This window comes from Papio anubis, chromosome 7 (assembly GCF_008728515.1).
Source record: "Papio anubis isolate 15944 chromosome 7, Panubis1.0, whole genome shotgun sequence".
NCBI classification, from domain to species: Eukaryota; Metazoa; Chordata; class Mammalia; order Primates; family Cercopithecidae; genus Papio; species Papio anubis.
In genome coordinates this window covers 102501605-102525459 of record NC_044982.1, presented here as the reverse complement: position 1 = coordinate 102525459, position 23855 = coordinate 102501605, and the positions used below count along the sequence as shown (strand labels likewise).

At 40.7% G+C, this 23855-nt stretch overlaps 1 protein-coding gene across 1 annotated transcript in view; it reads left to right on the top strand.

The window, feature by feature from the left end:
- The window catches only part of AGBL1 (ATP/GTP binding protein like 1), an 803745-nt gene that overhangs the window by 497918 nt on the left and 281972 nt on the right, over positions 1-23855 (top strand). The window lies entirely within an intron of this gene.

The following is a 23855-nucleotide window of genomic DNA, read 5'->3' as shown; positions in this document are numbered from 1 at the left end:
ATGGTGGTTTTCTTTTTCTATTTTAGATAAAGACACTTAGGCTCCAACTCTTAACCATAATCATCTTATTCCAACCTTCCTAATTAGAAACTTTGGGGTCTGAGATTAAGACTCTGAGATTTTATGAAGTGTAATATGCAGCCAGGGTTGAGAACCACAGATTTTGGCTTTCATAGACACTAATATCCATATACCTATATTTACAGGCTTAGCTACATCCAAGTAATGTCTGTATGTATCATTTAGACATTTCATTTATTATCCACTCATTTATTCTATCTATCAAAGTTCCTGTGCTACATAATCTATATTATAGTTAATTTGTATGTGAAGTCCCAGAAAAGGGAAGGGAAAGAGGACAATTAGTGAGCCTTCTTCTAGGAGAAGAGAAAGAAAGGCATGAGGAGTTGAGGCAGGGCAGGAAACAGATTTAAATTTCCCCAAGATTGCTGAATTTAAAAGTCTATTCTAATTATGAGCACAATGCAAAAATATTTTAGATCACTATTCTCAGAATCATTTTTACAGGTAACCTATAAAGGAATATAATTTTGATCTTTGAATTGGGGGAGAAGGTGTCTTACTTTCATTAATGTAATCTGAGGAGAGTTTGAGGACCACCTCAAACTTAATGTGCATGAGAATCACTTGGGGAGTTTATAAATTGCAAATGTTTAAATTGCAAGAATGTCTGAACTCGGTGTCCCGAGATTTCTTGATCTGGGGCATGGTCCAGGAATCTACATTTTTGCAAGTGTCCCTGGACATTCAGAGCCTAGCTCCCAGAGACCAGTTACTGAGAGACTGAGGCAGGATAGTCAGACCAGATGTAAAATGTAAGATGTTTTGAGACAAGTTTTTGTTTTTCTTCTCTTGCTTCTGATCTTCTTTGGGATAGAAAATTTCCCATGGCTTTTGTCACGAAGTCTCAAAGTCTATTCCTGCTCCCACTTTTACTTTTTATTTTCTTCATCCATGCTTTTAGGTAATTAGCTTAATTCTACTACAAGAAACTGTCTAATATCCCATTGAGAGTTTAAAGATGTCTTTGTTTCTTTGTTTTCTCTAGCTCCTGGGACACTCCCAGGTCAGGGTATTTTAAATCGGTATATTTGAACAATCTTCTTATGTGGACTTTCAAGAATTTAAGAACAGATACATACAAAATTATTTGTTTGCTATGTATAAGTTTTCTGGGGAGAATACCTGTATTTCTAAAGTTATTCTTAAAAGGGTGAGCAACGCCTCCAAAAAGATGAAGAGATCATGCCCTAACTTACTGATTCCAGGATCTCTAGAGGGTCCTTTACAGTCTCCTAGTTTTTGCTCTTAAATCAGCTCCAGAAGTGCTTGGCTTGACTTTGTGAAAATCAAATGGAGGCTTTAAATCCCTGACTGTTTCTACCTACTTATCAATTAGCACAAGAACAATGAAGCATCTCATTAAATGTGTGTTGGATTAAGCAGTCTAAATCTTCTGTGACTGCATGGGATGCTAATCTTCTTAGGATGCTCTGTCTCACAAGTGGTGGTATGGGCCCTGGAGCAGAGCATCAGCAGCACTTGGGATTTGTTAGAAATGCAGACTCCCAGGCCCCACCTACTGAATCTGCATTTTAACCAGATCTCCAGGTGATCCATGTTTCCCATAAATTTGAGAAACATGGATTTTGAACATCCTTGGTCAAAGAGGTGAGATAGATTGGAAAGAGTGAAGGGTCAAGCATAAGAAGTTGGGGAACTCCAACTTTTCTGTTAAGGCAAGGATATTGTTCCCAGAAATTTTTTTAATGACAATGAGATGCTGTATATATCATAAATATGATTTAAAAGTTGAAAATAAGTAATTCCTAGTATGCGATACTTTGTTGATCTATGCCAACATTTTAATGCTACATAAACTGTTTGTTTTGTTTTATTTTCACTCCCATATTCTCTAATACCTTTCCCTTCTCAAAGTCTTGGAAAAGAGGACAATTTTCCAATTGCCTGTTTTGTCATTGGAATGCCATTTTATTTCTTTGTAAATACAAATTTGAAATCCAGATGCTGCTGGGCACGATGGCTCATGCCTGTTATCCCAACAATTTGGGAGGCTGAGGTGGGAGGGTAGCTTGAGTCCAGAAGTTTGAGACCAGCGTGGGCAATATAGGCAGACCCATCTCTACAAAAAAAGTTTAAAATCAGCTGACCATGGTGGCAAGTGCTTGCAGTCCCAGCTACTTGGGAGGGTGAGGTTATGGTGAACTGAGATCATGTCACTGCACTCCCAGGCAACAGAGCAAGACTCTGTCTCAAAGAAAAAGAAAACAAGGAAAAAAAAAAAAAAAAAAGAAAGAAAGCCAGATGCTAATCTATCATTTTAGTAGAAATACTATTTGGGCCATTTATGTTGACACTCTGTCCTTCCTTATTAACCACAATTCAAGTGATAACTTGCTGTTGTCTTTTTTGTTTTGTTTTTAAAAAACTGCTTCGGATATGATCTCAAAGCACATTATGAGCAGTTTATTAACTCACTGCAGTCTTAATTATGTAGTAAAATATTGTCCTCATTCTGTTGCCCTCAGTTCTATAATGTCTGTCAGCATCATGATAGAATATTAAAAGGAATTAAATAAAAATCAAGAGGCAGAGATGCTAATAAGGCTGCCAGCAGGGATCTTTCCTGGGATTAGAAAAGCCCTGAGAACCATGAAATTTAAATGCCCATTGTAGAAAATTGTTCCTTCTATGTAAAATAAGGAGGAAATCTGGCACTTGGGATAATCCTATGAGCCTCAAAGGACCTATGATCTTTTAAAAATAATTTGGTTTCAAATGACCAAGAAGAAGAAAAGATGGTTTATCTCTGTAAATCTTACTCTCCCATGTGACTGTTGTAAATGCAATAAGCCAGATACTCTTAAGGAACAGACAAACAAAATCAAAGAAAGCATTGACTTAATCCAGAGTTTTATTTATCTTGCAGTGTAGGGAAAAAGGATTGACTCAACCTGGGATGCTTGGAGTAGCATTTCCATACTGAGAAGGGCAGAGTCCAGGATATGAAGAGTTGTCATGGGGTATTCTCTCTGTATAAAATGGAGTGGATCCCAAACCATAATATCCTCTTTGATTGTTGATACCAGTGGGCTGGGGGAGGTCCCCAAACACTGGTAGGACCTTGACCCCGGCTGTTGTCCAGGCTTTTGACATCATCGTGAGAAGGAATTCAAGGATGAGTCAGAAAATAGGGAAAGTACAGATATTTATTGCAAAGTGAAAAGTACACACTCAAGAAAGGGGAGTACAGGCACATTCAAGAGAGAGTCATGTGCAAAGGCATTTGCAGCTGCTACTTTTATGGCTTTCTTTAATCAAGGGGTAGAACATTCGTAAAGATTCCTGGAAAAAGTGGGGATTTCTCAGAACTGTGATGCCACCCATTTTTACACCAAATGTGGGTGTTCCCTGAACTGTCATGGTGCCCATGAGTGTTAGTATGTTAATGAGCATATAATGATATTCTAGGAGAAACCTAGGTCAAATCCAGCACCACGTTGGATCTAGTCGGTCTTAGCCAGCTTGGTCCACAAACTCTTTTTCAGGGTCTTTTTCAGCCCCAGCTTGTGCAGCTATTTCAACAGTTTCCTTTTGCTAGTCGTGTTTTTATGGGATTTTGGGGGTGTCACTTTTCTGGCTGGAAATCTCTGTGGCTGGAGGTGCATTTACCCAAGGTTTGCTTGGGCTCTCTGGGCTTGTTCCGTTCACTTGACCTGGCAGGCTGGACTTGGCTCCTGCTACTGGCCTGGATCCCATGCCTGCCAAGGGAAAGTCAGGCACGGAGCAGTGAGGGGTGTGTGAGCAGCATGTGGTCTGGCTGTTGCAGTCAGACATGCTGGCTGATGCTGTAGGGTGGGCAGCTCCACGTGCTGGCATGGACACTGGCTCTTGGTGAAGCTGCGGCTGGAACAGGTGTACCACAAGCAGCTTTGCTGGCTGGCACTGGGGAATATGGTGGCACCCTGAAGTTTGGAGATGCCAGGAACTGCAGGGGGCCCCAAAGATGGAGTCACAGCCCTGGACCAGGGAGCTCCCAGGTCTGAGATCCCTGAAGGGCCGCAGCTCTTCTCTTCTACTCTTCACCCCCAACATGGTGAGCAAGGAGCATGTTTCAACCCTGTTTGTGTTATAGATCTTTCAGCCTCACCATTCAGCAGGTGCCGAGTTCTTATTCTGCACCCAGGAAGAATGAGGTTCACAGAGAAGTGGAGGGTGAGCAAGATGAAGAGGAGCTTTATTGAGCAATGGAACAGCTCAGAGGGCCCACAGTGGGCAGCTCCTCTCCATAGGCAGGGTGTCCCAACAACTGTGCAGCTCTCAGTAGAGAGGGTATCTCCTCTCTGCAGTTGGTTGTCCCATTGTTTCTTCAGTTCACAGCAGAGAAGGTAGCTCCTCTCTGCTAGGCAGGTCATCCTGATGAGTGTCCAGCTCTCAGCAGAGAAGGTAATTCTTCTCTGCAGCTGGTCATCCCATCATCTCCCCATTGCTTCTCTATCCTCTCTGTCCTCTGCTCAAGTCAAGGGAGGGGGTGTTTATTGGCCTCAGAAGGGAGGAAGTAGGTGCTGATTGATCCATGGGCAGCCATGAGTTGGCCCAGGGAAAAGCACCACAAGCTCCCCCTCTGATCTGGGGGTCTGGTGGCCCAGCCCCCAGGCTTCAGGCCCTCCCTGACTTGAAGGTGGGGCTTCACTAGGGACCTGCCTCCTTCAATCAGGAAACTGTCTGCCTCCTGCTGCTGTTCATGACAGCCAGGCTGTTCATGCTAAGGGGAGCCTGAAGGCCAGCACCAGCTGTTCTCAGCACCCCCCTAGCCTCCCTCCCATGCTTGTTGGTGCCCAAAGTTCTGAGGGGGCCAAGCTGGCAGGCGTCTTGCATGTCAGTGCTACCCCGAGTGTGTGCATATCTGGCCAGGCTGTGACAGTGCCCAGGCTCAGCCTTGACTTTGCTCTGAGATTGGAGTGGGCATTGACAGCGGTGAGAAGCCAGGGAGTGGGAGCAGGCACTTCCGAGCCCGCAGGGGGAAGTGCCTGCTCCCTTCCTGGGCCCCCAAGAGCACAGAGATGCCTGGGTCCTGAGCCGTGACAGGGAGACTGCAGCTGCACCTGTGGAGCTCCCGCTCTGCCAGCTCAGAAGGGGCAAGGTTCCCACTTGTCCCTGTTTCCCGCCAGCTCCATGGAGTGTGCAGCTCAGGCCACACCTCCTTGCAGTCTGGGGCGGAGGCTCCAGGTCCTCGCTGGGCCCCTTTCTGCAAGTTCCTCTGTGCCATACCGTGCTGCTCTCCTACCCGCTGGCAGCTCAGCCCGACCCTATCGTGACAGTTGCCGGGGTGGCGGGCTCCAGGAGGCTCCCAGGGGCAGGCTCTGGAGACTGTCCACCTCCTGCCTGCACCCTTACCGCACCCATCCCGCAGTAGTGGTTGGTGAGAGCAGCAACACCGGGCCAGGGCTCGGAGCTGTGGAGGCTCTGGGCCTGGGAGCTGGTCCTGCCCAGTCACGCAATGTTGGGGGCGGTGCAGTCAGCTGCCTCAGGGGTGCAGGGCACAGGAGTCCCACCATCGCCACTGCTGCTCCCGCAGCTTCTCCTGCCGCCATCGCCTGCGCCTCCCTGCTGCAGCCAGCGTGATGGCAGTGGCTGCTCTGGAAGGCCTGCCGCTGCCATAAATGCGGCACTGCTGCTTGGAATTTTCTATTCTCCTGTGACTACCCTGTATTATTTATGTCTCACTATAAGAGGCAGATGATGGTTCAAGTCTTCAACATTCTTCTGCATTTCTTCAATCTAATACAGCAGCCTTAAGAATCATCTCTCTTTCTAGCAGTAAGCAATAATTCTGTATATATGCCTGTGTTCCCTGAATGTAAATGAGAATATTTTAGAAAACCTTGAATCCTGTTGTTAGAAGCCAATAATTAGATGTTTTTATTTAAATGTTTGTTTCATCAATTAGTCAACATATATTTACTAGATATCTACTTTGTTTTAAGCTGAAGTTTGTTACTGGGTTTATGTATATACAACTAAAAGCACATAACCAAAGGCAGACAGTAGTCATTTCATCTTCATTCTTCATTCATTCATTCTTTAATTAACCATTCAAGAAATGTTTTTGTTTTTTTTTAATCCTGCAATATGTTAAGTGCCAAGAATATGACAGGGAGTAGAACTGACAACTTCCATGTCTTCTACAGTTTACAGTCCAGCCACAAAGGCAGATAATTAAGTAAGCAATGACAGCAGAGTATGGAAAGAAGTGGTGCCATAAGGGAACGCAGAAGAAGGAGATGATGATTTAGGCTTCCGGAAATGTTGGTTGTGTATGCGTGTGTCTATGAAACTAGAAAAGGTAACATCTGGTAAAATAGAAGATAATTCTTTGAAAGTAGGGCAGGGTCAGAAAGTCCTTGATTTTTCTTTCATCCTAGTTGTCTTTCATCCTACTTCCTTCTCCTTTCGTATTCTAATCTCACCATAGAACTGCATGCTAGGGTATGCATCCTGCTGGATCTGAGTCCACTGGAGTATGCAAGCACATGATCCTCCTCCTTATTCCAACGTGCCCTCTTTAGGAGCACACTGAAATGTACTGCTGGTATTTCTATGAAGCTTATAATTAACTACACCTCCCCGAAGGCAGACAGAATCGGAAAGATAAAAAATGTTTCAAACTCCTCAGACTGATAAAGAGTAGTAAAATTTAAATTGGGGCCATCTTAATTATTTTTTTCCAAATGAAATTCTGGCTATCTACCCCTAAGTATTCCTGAAAATAACAAAAATCACAATAATCAAAATGCTTTCCCTTTTCAAAATGATATCTAATTTATAAAACATTTTCATAAACTTTATTTTATCAGATGAGCCAGAAAACTACCAGAGACCAAACAAACAAACAAACAAAAAATGGAAGTGAGAGATAGGGCAATGGAAAGGAATGCAGAGTGTTGCATTGCTACAATGGTCAAAGCAGTCAAAGAGGTCCACTCAGCTATGTGGGCTGTTGCTGGATAGGCTGCACATCGTTGAAAAGGAAGGCAAGAGCATTTATCTGCATGCTGTGCACCACCCTACCTTTCTGTTTCCTGTTAGTCCAAGTGTGTACCCAGAAGGTTAAACTGACATGTTAAGATTGCACCATCTGGTCCCTTCTGCAGCCACTCATCCAAGTCCGGAAATGGTGGGAGAAGCCAGAAACTTGAGGTGGAAGGATGGTTGGCTTGACTCTCTAGTAGCAGCAAAGAAGAAGGTCTTTTTAGGAATTTGACTGGTCAACCCCAAGGGGTGCAACAAGGGCCCAACAAGAACTGGTGGCACCTAAGGCAAAGTTCACAACTGGGGATCCAGGAGCTGACATACCTGAAGGAATCTAAGGACACACATAACATATGTTCTATACAATTCTCAAAATTTGTAATTTTTTTTTTTTTTTTGAGATGGAGTTTTGCTCTTGTCACCCACACTGGAGTGCAATGGCGTGATCTCGGCTTACTGCAACCTCCACCTCCTGGGTTCAAGTGATTCTCCTGCCTCAGCCTCCTGAGTACCTGGGACTATAGGCAAGCACCAACACTCCCAGCTAATTTTTTTATTTTTATTAGAGACAGGGTTTCACCACGTTGGCCAGGCTGGTCTCGAACACCTGACCTCTAGTGACCTACCCTCCTTGGCCTCCCAAAGTGCTGGGATTATAGATGTGAGCCACTGCACCTGGTCCTAATGTTTTTAATTATAGAAGTTATTGCATGGCTGGGCGTGGTGGCTCACACCTGTAATCCCAGCACTTTGGAAGGCTGAGGTGGGCAGATCACATGGTCAGGAGTTTGAGACCAGCCTAGTCAATATGGTGAAACCCCGTCTCTACTAAAAATACAAAAATTAGCCAGGCGTGGTGGCCGGTGCCTGTAGTCCCAGCTACTTGGGAGGCTGAGGCAGGAGAATCACTTGAACCCGGGAGGCGGAGGTGGCAGTGAGCCAAGATCATGCCACTGCACTCCTGCCTGGATGACAGAGGGAGACTCTATCTCAAAAAAAAAAAAAAAAAGTTATTGCCCATGGGCTGGGTGTGGTGGTGCACGTCTGTAATTTCAATGCTTTGGGAGGCTGATGCAGGAGGATCGCTTGAGCCCAGGGATTCAAGACTAACCTGGGCAACATGGTGAAACCTTGTCTCTACCAAAAAATCAAAAAATTAGTTAGATATGGCTGAACCCACCTGAGATTTTGGCTACAAGGGAGGCTGAGGCAGGAGGATCACTTGAGTCTGGGAAGTTGAGGCTGCAGTGAGTCATGTTTGTGCCACTGCAGTCCAGTGTGGGTAACAGAGAAAGACCCTGTTTCAAAAAAAGAAGTAAATAAATAAACAAAAATTTGAAAATAAAAGCTAAAGCACAAACTAGCCATATTCAAATTTTAAAATTCATGAACCTAAAAAAAACCCAAAAAAACAAAAAAACAATTTATTTTTAGAGACAAGATCTCGCTCTGTCACCCAGGCTAGAGTATAGTAGTGCAATCATGGCTCACTGCAGTCTTGACTCCCTGGGTTCAAGTGGTCCTCCTGCCTCAGCCTTCTAAGTGGCTGGGCCTACAGGTACACACCACCACATCTGGCTTATTTATTGAAAAAAAAATTTCTGTAGAGACAGGGTCTTGCTATGTTGCCCAGGCTGATCTCAAACACCTCAGCTCAAGCAATCCTCCCACCTTGGCCTCTCAAATTGCTTGGATTACGTCTTGACCCATCATGATGGGCCTTCAGGACCTTTGACTCTGAAATCTACTTCCAGAAATTTAATTCCAGAACTACACAAAGATAGATATACAGGAATGTCATTGCTTGTTAGTGATTAAAATGTGCAAACAAGCTTAACTCCCATAAGTAGAAAATTAGTGAAATAAACAATTGTCTGAATAATGGATGACTCAGAGAGAAGGAAGAAGATAATTAATATTTACATGGACTTTAGCATTTCTACATGCTAACTCCATCATTTATTGACTGTGCTTTGGGTAAATTATTTATGCTTTTTAATTTTTTAGTGTAGTCTTCAGAAAGAAAAAGGGGCTAATGATTGTATCTCCTGCAGAGTACATGTATATAAAGCACTTATAGTGTTGTTAAAAGAAAAACATCAAATTAAATTTAATAAAATTTAATTGAGAGAAAGCAATTTTGGAATCGGGCAGCTCCTAAACCAGAATGGATTCAGAGAGACTCCAGCACAGGCACTCACTGAAAAAAATTTATGGGCAGAAAAAAGAGATGTACAGAAAGTGGAAGTGAGGTACAGAAACAGCTGGATTGGTTGCAGCTTGGTGTTTGCCTTATTTGGACATGGTTTGAATAGTTGGCTGCCTTTGATTGGCTGAAACCAGTCAAAGTGATGGACACAAGAGTAAGTTATAGTCTCTTTCCACATCCAGTTAGGTTACAGTTCACTATGTACAAAGAGGTCTTTAGGCTGAACTTGAAATATGTAAGGAGGCAGTGATATAGTTTGGGTGTGTCCTCACCCACATCTCAACTTGAATTCCCATGTGTTGTGGGAGGGACCTGATAGGAAGTAATTGAATCATAGGGGCAGGTTTGTCCCATGCTGTCCTTGTGATAGTGAGTAAGTCTTATGAGATCTGATGGTTATTGAAAGGAGGAGTTTTCTTACACAAGCTCTCTTTCTTTTTGCCTGCTGCCATCCATGTAAGACATGACTTGCTGCTCCTTGCTTTCCACCATGACAGCCATGTAGAAACTGTAAGTCCAATAAACCTCTTTCTTTTGTATATTGCCCAGTCTTGGATATGTCTTAATCAGCAGCATGAAATTTTACAGTAAATTGGTACCAGGAGTGGGGTGCTGCTGAAAAGATACCCAAAAATATGGAGGCGACTTTGGAACTGGGTAACAGGCATGGGTTGGAACACTATGGAGGGTTCAGAAGAAGACAGGAAAATGTGGGAAACTATGGAACTTCCTAGAGACCTGTCAAATGGATTTGCCTAAATGCTCATACTGATATGGACAATGACGTCCAGGTTAAAGTGGTCTCAGATGGAGATGAGGCCCTTGTTGTGAACTGGAGCAAAAGTGACTCTTGTTATGTTTTAGCAAAGAGACTGGTGGCATTTTTCCCTTGTCCTAGTGATTTGTGGAACTTTGAACTTGAGAGAGATAATTTAGGGTATCTGGTGGAAGAAATTTCCAAGCAGCACAGCATTCAAGAGGTGACTTGGGCGCTGTTAAAGGGATTCAGTTTTAGAAGGGAAACAGAGCATAAAAATTTGGAAAATTTTCAGCCTGACAATGTGATAGAAAAGAAAATCTTATTTTCTGAGGTAAAATTCAAGACGGCTGCAGAAATTTGCATAAGTAACAAGGAACCAAATGTTAATCCCCAAGACAATGGGGAAAATGTCTCCAGGGCATGTCAGAGGTGTCATGGTAGCCTCTCCCATCACAGGCCTGGATGCCTGGGGGGAAATGTGGTTTAATGGGCCAGGTGGGCCCAGGGTCCCCGTGCTATGTGCAGCTATGGACGTGGTGCCCTGCGTCCCAACCACTCCAGCTGTGGCTGAAAGGGGCCAACATAGAGCTTGGGCCATGGCTTCAGAGGGTGTAAGCCCCAAGCCTTGGCAGTTTCCATGTAGTGTTGAGCATGCGAGTGCACAGAAGTCAAGAACTGCAGTTTGGGAACATCTGCCTGGATTTCAGAAGATGTATGGAAATGCCTGGATGCTGCAGGGGTGGGGCTCTCATGGAAAACTTCTGCTAGGGCAGTGTGGAAGGGAAATGTTGGGTTGGAACCCCCACACAGAGTCCCTACTGGGGACTTACTTACTAGTAAGCAAGAAAAGGGCCACCATCCTCCAGACCCCAGAATGGTAGATCCACTGACAGCTTGCACCATGTGACTGGAAAAGCCACAGACACTCAACACCAGTTTGTGAAAGTAGCCAGGAAGGAAGCTATACCCTGCAGAGCCACAGGGGCAGAGCTGCCCAAGACCATGGAAACCCACCTCTTACATCAGCATGGTATGGATGTGAGACATGGAGTCAAAGGAGAACATTTTGGAACTTTAAGATTTGACTGCTCTGCTGGATTTCAGACCTGCATGTGGGATGTAGCCCCTTACTTTTGACCAATTTCTCCCATTTAGAATGGCTATATTTACCCAATGTCTGTATCCCCATTACATCTAGGAGGTAACTAACTTGCTTTTGATTTTACTGGCTCATAGACAGAAGGGACTTGCCTTGTCTCAGATGAGACTTTGGACTGTGGACTTTTGAGTTAATGCAGAAATGAGTTAAGACTTTGGGGGACTGTTAGGAAGGCATGATTGGTTTTGAAATGTGAGGACATGAGATTTGGGAGGGGCCAAGGGTGGAATGATATGGTTTGTCTGTGCCCCCATGCATATCTCATCTTGAATTCCCACATGTTGTGGGAGGGACCTAATGGGAGGTAATTGAATTGTGGGGACAGGTTTTCCTGTGCTGTTCTTGTGATAGTAAGTCTCATGAGATCTGATGGTTATTATAAGGGGAGTTTCCCTGCACAAGCTCTCTCTTTTTGCCTGTTGCCATCCATGTAAGACGTGACTTGCTGCTGTTCCTTGCCTTTCCCTGTGTTTGTGAAGCCTCCCAGCCATGTGGAATTGTAAGTCCAATAAATCTCTTTCTTTTGAAATTACCCAGTCTCGGGTATATCTTATCAGCAGCATGAAAACAGACTAATACAGGCAGTTTTAGGCTAAACTTAATTTAACAGTGCCTGACACAAAATACTAGCTAATCCTCATCTTCACCACCATCATCATCCTTTCATCTTGCTTGCATATTGTTATACCCAGCCTAGGGTATAACAAAAGACTTTTGTAAAAGCCTAGATGTGAAAACCTAGAGGAAGAATATTTCAGTGGCATTCTAAATGCTTGACAACTAGTCAGTAGTGTTCTTCAATTATACTGCTTTGTCTTAATGTTGATGAAATTTTCAGATGTCAAAAAGCTGGGACAAGCAGCTACTGCATTATGTTACAAATTTTGTGTCTAAAAAGATCTTAGCAAAATGGAATCCTGAGCAAAATCTCAAAAGAGGAACTTAAAATGGCTAATTGGGAAGTCTTGACTTTGGTTAAAACAAAAAGGCATCACTCAACTGCAAAATTTATAACAAATATTTAGAGATTTTACTTTTAATGTAATATGAATTGAATGTGAATTATTACTGTTAAAAATGTGAATGTGATATTAGATTATATTAAAATTATCATAGTGACTAAAATGAGGAAGCTAATATTTCTACTTTCTCCACATCAGTCTCAATGCACTGAGAAAAATGTGTTCCATGCCAAAATATAACCTGATTTTGGGCACTTATTGGAGAATTATAGCAGAAGCAAGCAATGGTCAGAAAAAAAGAGCCTTATGAGCTATCCTAAGGGGATGGAGTTTATTTCAGAGACAGTAAGAATCCATTGATAAGAAGGAGTAATGGGATCGATCATAGCTGCCTGTTAACAAGTGAACGTTGAATGGGACTTAGGGCAGGGAGACCAGTCAGAAGGCTTTTGTAAAGCCCATGGTTGGAGGGAGGGCAGAAACAAGATAGATACATCAAGAGATACTCAGAAGGTGCAACTGACCAGACTGGATAATTGGTTGGTTGAGGTGGTGAGGGAGGAGGAAGTGGGAAAAGTCTATGATGGCACCCAGGTTTCTGGACTGGATTTGATACTGGGAATGTAAGAAGGACAATTGTCTTGTGGCATGTTTGGATGATTATATGCATCAGAAAGTGAAGCATAGGCAGAGGAACTACCAATTTCTTTTGATGTTAAGGAAGAAAAGAAGCTGTGTTTGGCTTGATAGATAAAGTCTATGGCCAATTTCTTCTGTGAAATTCTTGAGTATATAATCAGACCATTAATGGAAGAGAATGTGAAATTTCTGAGTTAACCTTAGGAGGGACTTTCTAACATACACTCATTACTGCTTCAACACGGCTGACCTTATCCTTGTTGCAGCCTAATTTAAATTATAATGCTTATTCTTCTATGCACTCCAAAATTCTGACTATAGTTTTCCTTATTACTACTAACTTGCTATAAATGCAAATTTGTACTTTTAGTATTGAAAGTATACTTTTGGCTGAAAACAGGGAGTCTGAGTCAACTTACCTATATATGCACATATATATATATATATATATATATATGTGCATATATTTCTAACTATGTTATAGAAAAGCCCAGGAAAAAATAAGAAAAGCAATGTGGACCATAAATGTATGAATTTATTTTTATCATTGTTTTTGTTATTTTGGTATTTATTCTAGACTTTGTTACATGCACATTTTTATAGACTGATAATCTGTACATACATTTATGGATCATTAATTTTTTTCCTTTTGTTTTTAGTTGACATAATTGTACATACTTAACTGAGTACAGAGTGATATTTTGACACATGTATACAATGTATAATGATCAATTTAGGGTAATTAGGGCATTCATCAGCCGAAACATTATCATTTTTTTGTTGATAACATTCATAATCCTCTCACTGCCTTTAAACATATATAAGACATTTTTGTTAACTATATTCAACCAATAGTGCTGTGGAACACTAGAACTTAGTCTTCCTATCTAGCTGTAATTTTGGAACCACTTATTTTTAAATAATATAATAAGAATTTTCCACTTTGCTTTGAAGACTTCATGCTTCTAATATTTGTATTTTGTTCCAATATTACATTAACTATAGTAAAATTTACTTACAACTGTTAGACATTTTGGTTGCATCCAAATTTTTGCTGTATTGTGCAGCCCTAGAAATAAGATCTTCATATGTAAACTTTCCTTCATTCACTCCAATAATTTGAATTAGTAGGTGAGAGTTCCAAAAGGGTTATTACTATGTCAAAGTGTTGGAAAAAAATTATGGAACTTGATGTTATGAAATATTATTCAACAAATTAAAGCCTGGGTGGTCTTGACTCCTTGCTCATAGTGAATATGAGAAGTTGTATTTCCACTTGGGCTTTTTAGTTCAACAATATACAGGACGTTTAAGCTTAGTGGAGAGGCAAAAGAAAGGAAGGAAAAATAGGAATAAAATGACCACTTTTATCTTAAATATTTTTTTCAACATTTGTCATTTCTTGATTTTGATAGGTCCCTTCTTACTTTCCCCTCCTCCCCCATTGGCTAATGACAAGATCTGGTGTCAACATTTCTTAAAAGTTTTCTCATTCAGATAAATTATCATAGAAAGGAATTCAAAGGATGGGTTGTTTATTTTGTTTAGTGCTTATGAAATGATATCCTAAAAGAGGCCATTGCAAAAACCATTATGTTGACTTCCAAATTGGATCATCATTTTATCATTCATTTGAAATCTCATTTACCACTGGCACCCACTGCCAGTTTCCATAACAAATCAATTTGTGTGTCATAACACTCCTTAGGCACTCTTCAGTCACCCATGAATGGGTTGAGTACAGCTATCATGAGCAACCCCCAAATGTTACCTAGAAATCAAATCTTCCTCTCCACCCAATCTCTCTGATATAGCTACTTCATTGCTGGCTCAACATAGGTACAAAAATGAGATCATTTGTAGTCTCGGTCAGGAAATACAAAATAAATTACCAAGGAAGGTGGTGAAATGAAACAAGCCAAAACCCTGTCTTCAACAAGGACATGGGAAATGAGTTTACTTTTAATTATGAGGATCTTATGTAATAATCATGGATATATGACAGGAATGAGATCCTAAAAGTATTACTTAAGCAAGGGTGATCTCTCTGGCTTGGAAAGTTTCTCAACCTCAGCACTTTCGACAGTTTGGGCTGGGTAATTCTTGGTAGTATAGGCTGACATTGTAGGATATTTAGCTGCATCCCTGGCCTTTACCCACTAGATACAGGTAACACCTCTATAGTATGACAAACAAAAAATATATCTAGACATTGCCGGTTGTCCCCTTGTAGATCAAAATCACCCATTATTGAGAACCATTGCTTGGTTACAAAGGCTTAGTTTCTCAGGTTCACTCTTTGAGTCTTGGTTTCCTTAGCTGAAAAATCAAAAGAATGACTTAGTTATCTAAGTTTCCATACAACATTAATGGTATTTGAACATGCCTGGGTCAGGGAAATACATTTACTGGTTTATATAATCTTTAAAGCCCTAGCCTTTGTAGTTCCTAAAGTTTAGAAGTTACAATATTTTGAATTTTTTTAAAAAACACCATGGTGTTATTAGTTGGGGAATATAAATATGATTAGCTATTATTTTATCTAAGAGGAAAATAAGTATTTTTAGATATGAGAATTGGAATTAAAAAAATAATTTCAACTTTTATGTTAGATTCAGGGGGCACATATGCAGGATTGTTACTTGAGTATATTGAGTGATGCTGAAGTTTGGGGTACAATTGCTCCTGCCACCAAGGTACTGGTACCTAATATTAGCAGGTATATACCTACTTAGCATAATACCTAATATTAAGTTTTTAAACCCTTGCCCCCTCCCTACCCCTCTCCCCAGTGTCTATTATTGCCATATTTATATCTATAAGTACCCAATGTTTAGTTCCCACTTATAAGTGAGAACATGCAATATTTGGTTTTCTGTTCCTGTGTTAATTTGCTTAAGATTATGGCCTCCAGTTGCATCCATGTTGCTACAAAGGACATGATTTCATCTTTTATGGCTGTGTGGTATTCAGTGGTGTATATATGTACATTTCCTTTATCCAGTCCACTGCTGATGGACACTTAAGTTGATTCCATATCTTTTCTATTGTGACTCGTGCTACAGTGAATGTGCAAGTGCTTGTGTCTTTTAGACTGATCATTTTGGAATGATTTATTTTCTTTTGGATATGTACCCAGCAATGGAATTGCTGGGTCACACAGTAGTTCTGTTTTAAGTTATTTGAGAAATCTCCAAACTACTTTCCACAGTGGCTGAACTAATTTACATTCCCACCAACAGTGTATAAGCATTCGCATTTCTCCACAGCCTCATCAGCATCTGTTGTGTTTTGACATTTAAAATTATAGTTATTCTGACTGGTGTGAGAAGGTATTTCATTATGGTTTTGATTTGCATTTCTCTGATGATTAGTGATGTGGAACATTTTTTCATGTTTGTTGGCCACTTGTATGTCTTCTTTCGAGAAGTGTCTGTTAACATCTTTTGCCCATTTTTTAATGGGGTTGTTTTTTGCTTGTTAGATTGATTAAGTTCCTTATAGATTCTGGATATTAGACCTTTGTTGGATGCATAGTTTGCAAATACTTTCTCCCATTCTCTAGGTTGTCTGTTGACTCTTTTGATAGTTTCTTTTGCTGTGCAGAAGCTCTTTAGTTTAATTAGGTCCCACTTGTCAGTTTTTGTTTTTGTTGCAATTGCTTTGGAGGACTTAGTTGTAAATTTTTTGCCAAGGCCGACATCCAGGTTTTCTTAGAAGATTTTGTAATTCGAGGTCTTACACTTAAATCTTTAATTCATCTTGAGTTAACTTTTGTATATAATGGAAGAGATATAGAATCATGCTGTCTATGAAGAGAGATAATTTGATTTCTTCTTTTCGTTTTTGGATGCTTTTTATTTCTTTCTCTTGCCTGATTGCTCTGGCTAGTACTTCCTCAGAACTGGAAGTATTATTTGTGCAAATGCCCCAGAATTTGGAGATTGGAAGCAGGCTGGAGTGTGATGGAGTCAGAAGATAGAATGCTGGCCAAAGATAAGAGTAAAACAGGAGTAAAGGTAAAATCAGTAGATTTCAAGTGTGCAAATACACACAGAACTCCTTTTATTGTTTTATTTTTATGTATTAATTTATTTAGATAGGGTCTCACTGTCTCTGCCCAGGCTGGAGTGCAGTGGTGTGATAATAGCTTACTATAAGCTTCAACTCCCGAGTAGCTGGAAATATAGGTGTGTGCCACGATGCCCAGCTATTTTTTACTTTTATTTTTTTATAGGTCTCGTTATGTTTCCCAGGCTGGTCTTGAACTCCTGGTCTCAAGCAATCCTCCTGCCTCAGCCTCCCAAAGCACTGGGATTAAGGGCACGAGCCACCTTACCTGACTGAGCTATTTGGACACCACTCCTTTTAAACATAAAATAAACAAAGGGTCAGAGAAATAAAGGTTCAAGGAGTCCAGGAACTGTTTTCTCTTAACCAAGTGTCGTCACTTGGTTAAGTTGCACAGACCGGAGACTAGGTGTGAAATCCAGGAATTACATTCAAAGTAGATTGAAAGGAATAATTAGCAAATTCAGAACAGTGGTGAGACAAGGAGCTCAAAGTTCTAGACAGACTGTGAGGGTGAAGCAGGAAGAAAATGATTAAGAATACCTAGCCATATGTTCCACATTCCACTGCTTTCACTGTGACAAGGGCTTTGGTGACGTTCAGTGTCTATTTAGACATACAGGCATGCTGCCTGTCGGCATGCCCCTGCACTGAATAGAACCATGAATTCAGATTCAGCTTCACAGGCAAGAACATTCTCATCTGAGAGATTATGCTCTAAAAAAATGAGTCAGAAAGGAGAAGAGAAAGGAATAATAAATCCCCCTCTCTCTTGCTTACTTTCTCATTCTGTCTCTCTTTCTTTCCTAGTCTGTAATTCGAAGTTATCTGGACGAGGTACTAGGGACACCCAATAAATATTCATAACTGAATGATAGCAAGTAATGCTATTTAAGTGTTGCCATTAGTTTACCTAGCTCAGAGTGGCTCTTATAATAGATCATAATATTTATTAGAACTTACTATGTGTTCTTATGTTTGCATGTGTTATATTTACTGTCAATATAAACCTATAAGGTAGTTGCTATTTTTATCATATACCTTGTAGGATGAGAAAATTAGGGCAGAGAACAGTTGAGTAACATGTCCAAGGTCACACAGAGAGTAATTATGGCAGAAAAAACAAATTCCGTGAAAATATATAAAGTGTTTTATTCTGAGCTAATGTAAGTGACAGTAGCCCAGGAATACAGTCTCAAGAGGTCCTGAGAAAGTGCACCTAAAGCAATCGGGTTACAGTTTGGTTTAATACATTTCAGGTAGATAAGAATTACAGGTAAAATCATAAATAAATTCATGGGAGGTATACAATAGTTTGGTCTGAAAAGGCAGGACATATCGAAGCGGGAGCTTATAAGACATAGGGAGGTTTAGGATTTATTTATTTGGCAATTGGTTGAAAGAGTTAAGCTTCGTTTAAAAACTTGGAGTCAATAGAAAGGAATGCCTAAGTTAAGTGGGGTCCATTATTTGTCATGTGATGCCATACTAGCGTCTGATTGAAAAGTAAGCCACAATATACTGAGTCAAAAAAAAACCTGTTTAATGAGCTTTAAGGGTTTGTGAGGCATGACTCCCCAGACCCCATAACAAGGAATCTGAGCAAGTAAAAGGGTCAGAGTTCATTTCTCAGTACATTTAAAGAGCTAGGACTAGAACCCATCAGATTTGCAACTGAGGCTTCTCTTCTTACTGCTAAATTATTCTGCTTCACTGAGTACACTGCAGGCATGGTCTTAGCTTATGCCCACCATGAGCTTATGAGCAGGTATTGTTTTTAGCTTCCTTCTACAGATGAGGAAACTGAGGCACAGAGAGAATGAATAATTTATCTAAAATCAGAAAGGAAGTGAGGAATCAGGGATTCAAACTAAGTTGGGTTGCTGTCTCTTTTTCCTTTGACCTCTATGCTCCTTGGCCTCCTCTCAGAGTGCTACAAGGATATGCTGTACTAAGCAATTGTGCAGCAAGGTAGCTGGAATCGGAGCTCACATGTGGCAGCACGATTTCAGTGTTTGGAGAAAGAGGAGATTATATTTGGTTGCTTGGGGGTGTTAAAAAGGCTTCATGGACGGGCTTGTGTTGGTTAGGGTTTGGGAAAGTGGGTCTAATTCTATAGGCAGCAAGTGGGAGGAGGGCTTTCGTGGAAGAAGGAACAGCGTAAGCAAAGGCATAAACGTCAAGTGGCACTGGGTTTGCTGAAGGAAATGTTCAGTTGTCATTCAGTTTAGAGCAGTGAGGGTGTGTACCTTTTAGTATATATTTTCTTTAAAAGTACAGTAATTCAGAGAAACTCAGAAGACAGAAAAAATAACTTTTGATTAAAGTCAGAGTACCCACAGACAACCACAGAAAGTGACCAAGACAGGGAAGATGCTGCCGTGAGAATCCATGTAGTAATCACACAGCAGCGGCTGGGCTGTGTTACATCCAGAGGTGGGGACCATTAGGATAAAAATCACAAAGCAAGAATCATAGCACAGTAGGAAGCTTCTAGTTCTTCCCCAGGCTCCAGCGACTCACTATGAACCCAGAGTTGTCTTTTAGACACCAACCTGTCTCTGAAAAAGTAACTGCTTTGTATATGTGTGCATTTACATGGAAAGGACTACTAATAACTTACATTTGTGCTGACACTATTCTTCATTATCCTAAATATAAACTTACGTAAAGGTATAAGTAATGCTTATGTTTAATTGCGCAGTTAGAAAATTACTTGTGGGTTTAAGAATAAAGTTCATAAAGAGAATTTTAAAATTATGCATTATATCTTCATTAATAAAATATTATGATATTTGAAATCAGAATGAGCCTGGGTTGGCTACTCTACAGAGTGTGAATAAATGTGAATGTGAATAAAGAAGTTACGTTTAGGGAGCCTTGATCACCTAAAGGTCTTATCAAAGGCCCTCTTACACAGCTGATCTCTTCCAGTTATCACTGACTGAGAGGATGCAGTCAGTAGTAATTTGCTGTCCTAAACAATGAGATATGCCTCCCTACTCCTGCCCCTACCAGAAGAAACCTGGCAGCAGTAACCATTGAGGACTGGCCTGCCTGCTGTGTCCTGCAAGGGAGAAGTTGCTGCAGGGAGTGCTGGGATCTGGGATTTGGCTTTTCAACATTTTTAATAAGGCTGAAGCTCATATGCATATAGAATTCATTTGCCTGGGGTCAGACACCACGGCAACCACAACCTGATCAAATCCAATCCCTGGAGTGTGTGTCAGGGCCCCTGTGATGGAACACAGCAGGCTCACCTTTGAAGCAGAGTTTGACTCTGGAATCTTGTGTTTGCAGTGTGACAAAGCTTTGTTTTTAGTTCCCCTCTTGGGGAAGAATTAAACCTGACCTTAAGAGGAGGCAGCAAGAACTGAACAAAAACCATATTTATTGATAGTGACTCTTCCTCAGAGGAAATTGAAGCAAGTGTCTTTTGAATTCTGTTAAGCCTTTATTATTTCTTTGAAGGCAAATATGTGTTATCAATGTTTATTGAGGAGACTGAGAATATGCTGATCACAAAAGATCTAAAGAATATTAAATATTTCCCATTCATGTATCTTTCACAGTGTTTTATGCATATCTTTTCAGAATCTTCATATATATATAGATAGATAGATACACTGTGAGCATGGACACAGAAGGACAAAAATCTTTTTTAATATGAATAACTTATGATGGTTGATTTGAAATATACTGTTTTTGGGTATCATTTTAGAACAGAATGAAGTACTGATTACTTAGTGCTGGGTGAGGTGTCAGAGCCCCGGCATCAGAAAGTGATCAACTTACAGAATGGGAAGAATTTACTGATGACAGTATAGGTTTGAAAAGGAAAGTTTTATTATTATAGATAGAAAGTATACTGCAGAAGAGTGCAGTGGGGTATCTCAGCAAGAGAGCGCTGACTGCCCCATGATGAATTTTTGCTTAGGGGTATTTATGGAACTTAAAGTGGGACCTTACGGATAATTTGGATCATGTCAGTCACATAAGTCATGATAAATGGTTAAATATGTAGACATTTTTGTGCCTTAATGTCAGCAAGGGTTGCACAATAAGATTTGATACGCATGCATTCTGGAGGTGTATAGAAATTCTAATTACTTATAAACTTTGGGTAGAAAAACCTGGAACCAGATGCCTGCTTTAGATAGTAGGGAAGTCCGATTACTTCAAATTCCTCAGATAAAAAGTTTTGCCTCCGGGTGGCCTGCTTGATGATCACCAGGTGATCTTTGCTTTCTTCACTTGGATTTGCCAAATAGTTTGCATTTTGCCCCATTTGTTTTATAATTTTCCTCCTTCCTTCCCTCCTTCCCTTCCTCCCTCCCATCCTATCTATTACCTATTAGTCTACTTCTTTATCTAATCTATCATTTCTCTATCTGTCCACATATATGTTTTTGTAATCATTTGAGAGTAATTTGGAGACATCATGTCCTTTTAGTGTATATTTCTATATGCATTTCCTAAAAACAAGGACATTTTCTTATAATAGCTACAGTAACATATTTCTCTTACATATGCAGGGGCAAAGGGAAAACTTCCCTTTTGCCCTCAGAGGGTTTGTTGAACAATTAACTCACAAAAGGCAGATTAATAAAATAAAAGGAATCCAGTTTATTACTGTGTGCACAGGGAGAACCACAGTGATTGCCCTCCCCAGTGGGCTGCAAAAGCTTATGTACATCTTGAGGCTACACACAGAATGGGAGCTTGGACAATGGCCAAAAATAGGATATAGTGGTAAAACAACTTATAAGAGGGAGAGAAGAGGAGGCTTGGTTTGTGATATGGTTTGGCTGTGTCCCCAGCCAATCTCATCTTGAATTGTAGTTCCCATAATCTCCATGTGTCATGGAAGACACCCTGTGGGAGGTAATTGAATCGTAGGGGTGGTTACCCTCATGCTGTTCTCATGATAGTGAGTTCTCACAAGATCTGATGGTTCTATATGGGGGCTTTTCCCCACTTCACTCTTATTCTTCTCTGTCCTGCCACCATGTGAAGAAGGACCTGTTTGCTTCCACTTCTGCCATGATTGTAAGTTTCCTGAGTCCTCCTCAGCCATGCTAAACTGTGAGTCAATGAAACCTCTTTTCTTTATAAATTACCCAGTCTCTGGTATGTCTTTATTAGCAGCATGAGAACAGACTAATACAGCTTGCAAAGGGGGTCTTGTTATGTAGATGAAACCTCACAGGTAGCAACCCTCAGAGAGAATAGATGGTAAATGTTTCCTTCAGACCTTTAAAGGTGTCAGACTCTCAGTTGATCTTTCTTGGATCCAGACAAGGGAGAAGGCCTGGCAGTATCAATGCAGATTCCCTATAGATGATGTAAATTTCCTCCAGGAAAGTCAGCTTTACAGAGCTACTTTTATTTGCTGGCTCTCTGACAGCCATCTCAAAATATGTCAAAGAAATATATTCTGGTGTAAAACACTTTTATTTTCCTCACATACTACAATGAAATGATCAAATGAGAAAATATACATTGATACAGTATGATTATCTAATCCAGAGTCCGTATTCAACTTTTCTCAATTGTCCCAATAATATGCATTTATGGCTGTGCTTTCCTTGTCCTGAATCCAGTCTGAGATTCCACTTTAAGTTTAGTTTGGTCTCTAGTTTACTTAAGTCTAGAATAGTTACTCATCATTTATCTGTCTTAACCTTGACACTTAAAGGTGTCCCTCAATTTGTATTTGTGTGATTGCTTTCTCATTGTTAGATTCATTTTATGCATCTTTGATAAGTGTACCTCTGAGGAGAAAAACACAAACTCAGAGCCTTTTCCTATTCTCTTTCCCAACACAACAATCAATGCAATACTTCTGTGATTAAATGAGTAAGGGTTTTTCCCACACACACCAATCACTGGATACCTGCTGGATGTCCTCTAATTCCATTCAGTTCTGATGCAATCTACCTACATATAGTGCCAGATCCCACAGGTTAAGTGCTCTCTCAGTCCCCAAGACTGCCTCTTCATTCCCAGACACCAGTCACAAGTCCAGGCTTCCAAAACTTCTGACTCACTGGCTTGAAGTCAGAGTTCCCATGATTACCTCTTTAAATTAAGTTAATTTGTTAGAGTGGCTTACAGAACTCAGGGAAACACTTACTTGTGTTTACCAGTTTATTTTAAAAGATATTACAAAGAATACAGATGAAGAGATGCATAGGGTGAAGTATGGAGGAAGTGGCACAGAGCTTCCATCCCCTCTCTAGGCGGGCCACCTTCCAGGAACCTCCAGATGTTCAGCTATCTAGAAGCTCCCCAAATCCTATCCTCTTGGGTTTTTATGGAGGCTTCATTACATTGGCACAATTGATTAAACCATTAGTCACTGTTGATTAATTTAACCTTTAGCCCCTCTCCTCTTTCTAAAAGTTAGGCGTGGAGTTGAAAATCCTAATGCCCTAATTGTATCTTGGTCTTTTGGGTGACCAATTGCCATCCTGAAGCTACCCAGGGGCTGCCAGCCACCAGTCAAAAATTAACATACAAAAACATCACTGGAGATTCTAAGGATTTTAGAAGTTGTATGCCAGGAAATGGGGTCAAAGACCAAATATATATTTTATGATATCACAATACCACAGAAGTAATGTGGACCCATCTCAATGCATCACATCAGGAGGTACATAGTGTTGGTCATCCCAATATTGGTGATGTTAAATTTGATCACTTGGTTAAAGTGTTGTCTGCTGGGTTTCTAAACTGTAAAGTTACTGTTTTCCCCCATTGTAATGAGTCATTTTCCCCCATTGTAATGAGTCAAATACTCTGGGGCCACATAAATGTCCCATTTCTTATCAAACTGTTAGCTGCAGCAAATCCAATGGGTCTGCAGCAAACTCGATTCTTGCCTCCTCAGAAAAAAAGAATTCAGCCAAGGGGCATAAGGCAGAGGGAGAGACCGAGGCAAGTTTTAGAGCAGGAGTGAATGTTTATTAAAAAAGTTTT